Source organism: Vombatus ursinus, unplaced genomic scaffold (assembly GCF_900497805.2).
Source record: "Vombatus ursinus unplaced genomic scaffold, bare-nosed wombat genome assembly UNPS02004276.1, whole genome shotgun sequence".
Taxonomy (NCBI): domain Eukaryota; kingdom Metazoa; phylum Chordata; class Mammalia; order Diprotodontia; family Vombatidae; genus Vombatus; species Vombatus ursinus.
This window is the reverse complement of record NW_020944054.1, coordinates 584152-592281: the sequence shown is the minus strand read 5'-3', so window position 1 is coordinate 592281 and position 8130 is coordinate 584152.

The window sequence follows — 8130 nt, the reverse complement described above, 5'->3', positions numbered from 1 at the left end:
GAATCATTTTAACCCACCCTGAATATTCTCTGCTAGCTATTATGATGTCTTCATCAGTCTTCTGGACTGTGTTAGACCTCCTTCAGAATATCTGTGAGGTCAAGGGGTCTGTAAAACTGGTCAGTGGAAACTTTATCTTTTGGGGAATCCTCATGGGACAGGAAAAAAGATTTGTCCTAGAGTCAGGAGCTTTACAGAAACTCTTGGAAATGTTCCATTCAATTAAATGAACATTTATTAAACTTACTATGTTCAAAGTTCTGTGCTAGGGTCTAGAGATAGAAAAATGAACTAAGACACAATCCATACCCTCAAAGAACTAACAATCTGACCAGGGCAATAAGATATACTGATACCTATAACAAGGCAGAATGTGATCAGTGAAATGGAGAGATCTAAAATGCTATTAAAAACTGAGAAAAGATAAAAAATTTATGTTATACAAATTGAAACAGGCCCTCACTCTGCTAGACAATCCCTCTATACCTCCCTTATCAATTGACCATCCCACTCTCCAAAACAGCTCTTCTAGACCTATTCTAAACCTTCTCATACCTCCTCAAACCTCCCATGGCTCCACCTCCTCCCACTCTTTCATCTGAGAATGTTTTTCTCAGTTCTTATTCCTCTTGACCTCTCTGGAGCCTTTGATACTGTTGATTACCCTCTTCTCCTTGTTACTCTCATCTCTCTAGGTTTATGGGACACCCTTCTTTCCTGGGTTCGCCTCCTATCTGTCTGACTACTCCTTCTTAGTCTTCTTTGCCAGATCCTCTTCCAGAAAACATTCTCTAATTGAAGTTGTACCTCCAGGTTTTTTTTCCTGGACCCTACTCTCTCCTCTCTCTATACTACTTCACTTGGTGATCTCATCAGTTTTTGTGGATTTAATTACTATCTCTATGATGATGATTCACACATCTACCTTTCCTGCTCCAACCTCTCTGCTGACATCCAATCTCATATCTTGAACTGCCTTTCAGACACTTCAAACTGGATGTTTAGTAGATATCTTAAACTCAACATGTCTACAACCTATCTCATTAATTTTTCCACCCCATGAACCTTCTTCTCTTCTTTTGGCACCAGGACAGAGGATTGATTGGATTAGAGAAAGGACTGAGGCAAGGAAACCAACGAGAAGACTTTGTAATATTCCAGGAGTGAGGTGATAAAGAATGAAGCAGCATGATGACTATGTGATTGGAGAGTATAAGACCTATTGAGAGATGTGAAGGTATAAACCATGTGATGGCAACAGATTGGGTATGTGGGGAAAATGAGAGTGAGGAGTCAAGGATGACACCTTGCTGTCAAGTCTGTCTGAGTGTCTGGGAGTATGGGGGTACTCTCAACAGTAATAGGGAAATTTGGAAGAGGGAAGGGTTTGGGGGGATAGGAATAGTAAGTTCTATTTTTTTTAACATATTGCATTTGCAATGTCCACAGTACATCCAGTTCAAAATGTCCAAAAGGCAGTTGGTGATGCAGTACTGGAGCTCAGGAGAAAAGTTAGGGTTGGATATATTGATCCAAGGTATGGAAAGAAATGAAAACTAAACACAAAGTGAGAGAGTTTAGAGAAATGAGATAAGAGGACTCAGGGCAGTGCCTTCGGGCCCATGGACAGTTGGGCCATGAATCAAGTCCCATTATTGGGGCAGCCCAGAATTCTTTCCTCTAACTTGTCTCTTCTTTTCAAGAACTTAACAGGACTATGACAGATGGAAAGGAATTTTAGTCCAGAAATTCTGTGTTATGGACTTCAAACTGTGTCATTTCACATTCCACCTATGAACATATTCTGTATTTTAAGGCCCATTCTGGAACTGACATTCTATGATCTAAGGAAATGTTTATATTATTCTGTGTTCTAAGGTCCTACCCTTCTCCTTCTTTGATTTATATTATAATTCTGACACTGTATTTATATCCTAAAATGCCTTCCAATCTTGGCATTACATGTTGTGAAGAATTCTAGCTCTGACATTCTTTGCTTCAAGACTTTTTCTTATTCTTCCATAGGTTCACTCCAGTTGTGACATTCTATGTTTTCAGGTCCATTCTAGCTTAGACAACATATGTTCCACTTAGAGTTCTGGCTCTGAGTGTTTCTGTCTTTTTTTGACATTGTCATTTTATTTTTTTCCCCAATTACATTTTTAACATTCATTTAAAATTTTTTTGATTGTCAAATTCTCTCTCTCCCTCCCTTTCAACCCACCTCCCTGAGACAGTAAGCAATTTTATATAGGTTATATATAGGGAATCTTGTAAAATATTTTCATATTAGTCATGAATGAAAACAGAACAAAAGAAGAAAACATGAACAAATGCAGCAGAAAAATAGTATGCTTTGATCTGAATTCAGATTGCATCAGTTTTTTTTTCTGGATGTGGACATTATTTTTCATCATGAGTCCTTTGGAATTGTCTTGGATTTACAATTCTACCAACAGTGCATTAATGTGGCCATTTTCCCACATTCCCTCAAGCATTTGTCATTTTCCTTTCCTGTCACGTTAGCCAATCTGATTTTTCAGTGCTATACTAACCAAACTAACCAAAAAATTATTTTATAAAGCCAGAAAAAATAATAACAAAATTCATCTGGAAGGGCAAAAAGATCAAGAATATAAAGGGAATTTTCAAGAATATCAAGGTGGAGCTGTGAACTGGTACAATCATTGTGGGGAACATTTTGGAACTATGCCCAAAGGGCTATAAAATAGCACATAATCTTTGAGCCAACCATACCGCCACTAGGTGTGTACCCCAGAGAGATCAAAGAAAACGGAAAAGGACCCATATATACCTAAACATTGATAGTAGCTCTTTTTGTGATGGCAAAGAATTGGACATTGAGAGCATGTCCATCAATTGGGGAAGACTGAGCAAATCATGGTATATGAATGTAATGGAATACTATTGTTCCATAAGAAATAAAGAGCTGGATAATTTCAGAAAAAAGCTGGAAAGACTTACATGAAATGATGCAAAGTGAAGTGAGCAGAACCAGGAAAACATTACACAACATAGAAGCAATATTATAACAATGATCAACTGTGAAAGACTTAATTACTTTGATCAATACAAAAATCCAAGACAATTCTGAAGAACTCATAATAAAAATTGCTTTATACTTCCAGAAAGAGAACTGATGAACTCTGAGTGCAAATTAACAGATTCTTTTTTCATTTTATTTTTCTCACCTTCTCTTTTTGCAACATGGCTAATATGGAAATATGTTTTGTATGACTTCACATGTATAATTGATATCATATTGCCTATTTTCTCCATGGGTGGGGGAGAAGCTGAAGGGAAGGAGAGTATTAGGAATGCAGAATCTTAAATAATGAATATTAAAAATAAATGAATAAATAATAAATTTTATTTTAAAAAGTGAAGGGCTTTCCTTTTTAGCTAATCAATGTTCTCAAGATCCCTAAACACCTGACTTTCTATGCTCAAATGGCATTTTCTGCTTATTCATTCTAGGTTCTCAGGCCACTCACTACCCACATGACAATTTGGCTTCTACTTTTTGAGGTTATTTCTTCTCTATTCTAAAAAGAACTTGGAGCTATGACACTTTGTGTTCCGCTTCTAGGTCAGATAGACTATATTCCAAGTTTTACAAAGTAATAGAAAGATAGAATACCAGACCTGGATGGGATCTTGGATACAAAACCTCACAAAGCATCCCTCCCAAAAGTCATCTATGTTCAAGAATATACAACTCCTACCAAAACCTGTTTGTGTTCTATAGTTATATGCTTTAAATCCATTCTAGCCTTGCCTTTCTCAGTTCAATTGGCACTTCCTACCTGTATAATCTGTGTTCTAACTTCATTCCCAGAACTGTCATTCTATGCTATGTCTTTTAAAGCATCTCTCAGTCCTTACAGTATGTGTTGTATGGATTTCTAATACGATCCTTCAATGTTGCAAGGGGGTCCTTTCTGCTCTGATAGTAACAGGCCTACAGTTAAAAGTGCCATGAGCATTTATATTCTTGATTTCTATGGCCTTCTCATTCTGTCATCATATGTGCTGTTTTTGAAGACTCTTTGCAGACATGCCACTCCATGTTCTTCAGACCATCCACCTCAATTGACCTATATCCAATTTTCCATTCTATTAATGAAATACACAATTGAGAGCCAAAGGACACTTCCACATCTGAAAGGCCAAATTCCAAGTTGTACATCACAGGAAGATGGACTATCAGACTTAGATGGGTCCTTGGAAATTGATCCTTCTTCAAAGGTTCACAGCTCCTACTAAAGATACCAAATTGTATCCACGTACTTCCTGAAGTGAGGCCCTTACACCTTGATCAATCTGGTTGTCCATTCCATTGGTGAGACATGATAGTCAAAAGACACTTTTGGGACTGATAAACTACCTTTCATGTTTTACATTACAAAAAGATAGAATATCAGGCCTGGATGGGACCTTGGATGTTGATTGGTTCAAACCAAAACCTGTAGAGGAATGGAATATGGTTAGGGTTAGGGTTCGATGTTGAACAGCTCCTTCTCCCAATAACAGTTTGAGTTCTAAAGGTATGTGCTTTAAATTCCTGTCTGAAGGGCGTTACATCTCATATAGTCTTGCATTCTCAATTCTACTCTCCATTCTATCTTTGCCTTTCTATGTTAAACTGGCACTTCCCAACTGTACAATCTATGTTCTAACTTCATTCCCAGATCTGTGACTCTATGTTATCTTAAGGCATGTCTCAGTCCTGACAGTCTGTGTCCTATGGACTTCCAACACTGTCCTTCAAAGACAGAAGGAGGCCCTTTCTGTTCTGATTCTGATCTACTTTGAGGTAAAAAGCTCCATGGGTGCTGATGTACTTACTTTTTGGAGTCTGAGATCTCTTCTTCCTCTGTCATTATATATTCTGTGTATGAAGACTCTTTGCAGACATGCCACTACATGCTCTTGAGTCCTTCCACCTCAATCAACCAATATCCCATCATATGTTCTTCTTATAACAGTTGATAGCCAAAGGACACTTCCAGATCTCATAGACTACTTTTTGAGTTTTACATCACAAAAAGATAGACTACCAGATTTGGATGGGATCTTGGATGTTGAATAGATCAAAGCAAGAACTGCAGAACAGAGAATTGTAAATAATCCCTTCCAAAGTTCATCCATGTTCAGTGATGCACAGTTCATTTTAATGATAACAGCTTGTGTCCTAAAAGTATATGCTTTAAATCTGTGTCTGAAGGGTCTTATAACTTGGATAATCTGTGTTCTCAGGTCAAATGTCCCTTTTACCTCCGCCTTTCTGTGTTCAGTTGGCACTTCCCACCTATACAATCAATGTTCTAACTTCATTCCCAGATCTGTCACTCTATATTGTCTTAAGGCATGTCTCAGGCCTGACAGTTTGTGTCGATTGGTCTTCCAACACCGTCCTTCAAAAATCTAAGGACACACTTTTGTCTCTCATAGAAATTGTCTTAAGGGGAAAACCTCTGTGGGCATTGACATACTTACTTTCTTTGGTCTGAGACCTCTTCTTCCTCTGTCATTATATGTTCTGTGTTTCATGACTCTTTGCAGGCATGCCATTCCATGTTCTTCAGACCATCCACCTCAATTGACCTATATCCAATTTTTCATTCTATTGATAGAATTCACAGTGGAGAGCCAAAGGACACTTCCACATCTGAACGGCCAAATTCCAAGTTGTACATGACAGGAAGTTGGACTATCAGACTTAGATGGGTCCTTGGATATTGATCCTTGTTCAAATATTCACAGCTCCTATTCAAGATACCAATTTGTATCCATGTACTCCTTGTAGTGAGGCCCTTACACCTTGATCAATCTGGTTGTCCATTCCACTGGCAAGATATGATAGTCAAAAGACGCTTTTATGACTGATAAACCACATTTCATGTTTTACATTGCAGAAAGATAGACTCTCAGGCCTGAATGGGACCTTAGATGTGGCTTGGTTCAAACCAAAACCTGTAGAGCAATGGGATAGGGTTAGGGTTAGGATTCGATGATGAACAGCTCCTTCTCATAATAATGATTTGAGTTCTAAATGTATATACTTTAAATTCCTGTCTGAAGGGCCTTACATTTACATAGTCTTGCATTCTCAATTCTAATATCCATTCTACCTCTACCTTTTTGTGTTCAACTGGCACTTCCCACCTGTATAATCTGTGTTCTAACTTCATTCCTGCCTCTGTCACTCTGTCTTATATCTTTTATGGTATCTCTCAGCCCTGACAGTCTCTGTCCTATGGACTTCCAACACTGTCCTTCAAAGATGGAAGGAGGCCCTTTCTGTTCTGATTCTGATCTACTTTAAAGTAAATTTTCCATGGGTGCTGATATACTTACTTTTTGGAGTCTGAGACCTCTTCTTCCTCTGTCATTATATATTCTGTGTTTGAAGACTCTTTGCAGACATGCCACTCCATGCTCTTGGGTCCATCCATCTTGATCAGCTGATATCCCATCATATGTTCTTCTCAGGACAGTTGATAGCCAAAGGACACCTCCTGGTCAGATAGACTAAATTCCTAGTTTTATACCACAGAAAGATAGACTATCACACCTGGATGGGACCTTGGATATTAATTTGTTCAAAGTAAAACCTGGAGAATGGTGAATTGTAAAACATCCCTCCCAAGAGTCATCTATGTTCAGTGGTGCACAGCTCCTTCTCAAGATGCCAATTTGTATACATGTATTCCATGATCTCAGGGCTGTCCAACACAATCAAACTTTATTCCATTGTCCACTACACTGATGACAGTTGAGAGCCAAAAATCACTTCCAGGTCAGATAGACTATATTCCAAGTTTTACAAAGTTATAGAAAGATAGAATATCAGGCCTGGATGGGACCTTAGATGTTGCTTGGTTCAAACCAAAACCTGTAGAGCAATGGGATAGGGTTAGGATTAGGGTTCGATGATGAACAGCTCCTTCTCACAGTAACAGTTTGAGTTGTAAGGTTTATGCTTTAAATCCATGTCTGAAGGGCCTTATGTCTTATTTAGTCTTGCATTCTCAATTCTAATATACATTCTATCTCTTCCTTTCTGTGTTCAACTGGCACTTCCCACCTGTATAATCTGTGTCCTAACTTCATCCCTGGCTTTGTGAAAATGTGTTATACCTTTCAAAGCATCTTTCACCCCTGATAGCTTCTGTCCTATGGACTTCCAACGCTGTCCTTAAAAGACAGAAGGAGGCCCTTTCTGTTCTGATTCTGACCTACTTTAAGGTAAAAACCTCCATGAGTGCTGATGTACTTACTTTTTGGAGTCTGAGACCTCTTCTTCCTCTGTCATTATATGTTCTGTGTTGAAGACTCTTTGCAGGCATGCCAATCCACGCTCTTGGGTCCTTCCACCTCGATCAACCAATATCCCATCATATGTTCTTCTTATGACAGTTGATAGCCAAAGGACACTTTCAGATCTGATAGACTACTTTTTGAGATTTCCATCACAAAAAGATAGACTATCAGATTTGGATGGGATCTTGGATGTTGAATAGTTCAAAGCAAGACCTGCAGAATGATGAATTCTAAACAATCCCTTCCAAAGGTCATCCATGTTCAGTTCTCATGATAACAGTTTGTGTCCTAAAAGTATATGCTTTAAATCTGTGTCTGAAGGGTCTTATAACTTGGATAATCTGTGTTCTCTGGCAAACATCCTTTCTACCTCTGCCTTTCTGTGTTCAGTTGGCACTTCCTACCTGTACAATCAGTGTTCTAACTTCATTCCCAGATCTGTCACTCTATGTTATCTTAAGGCATGTCTCAGGCCTGACAGTCTGTGTCCTATGGACGTCCAGCACTGTGTGTCAAAAATCTAAGGAGGCCCTTTTGGCTCTCATACAAACTGTCTTAAGGGGAAAACCTCTGTGGGCATTGACATATTTACTTTCTTTGGTCTGAGACCTCTTCTTCCTCTGTCATTATATGTTCTATGTTTCATGACTTTTTGCAGGCATGTCATTCCATGTTCTTCAGACCATCTACCTCAATTGACCTATATCCAGTTTTCCATTCTATGGATGGAATACACAGTTGAGAGCCAAAGGACACTTCCACATCTGAACGGCCAAATTCCAA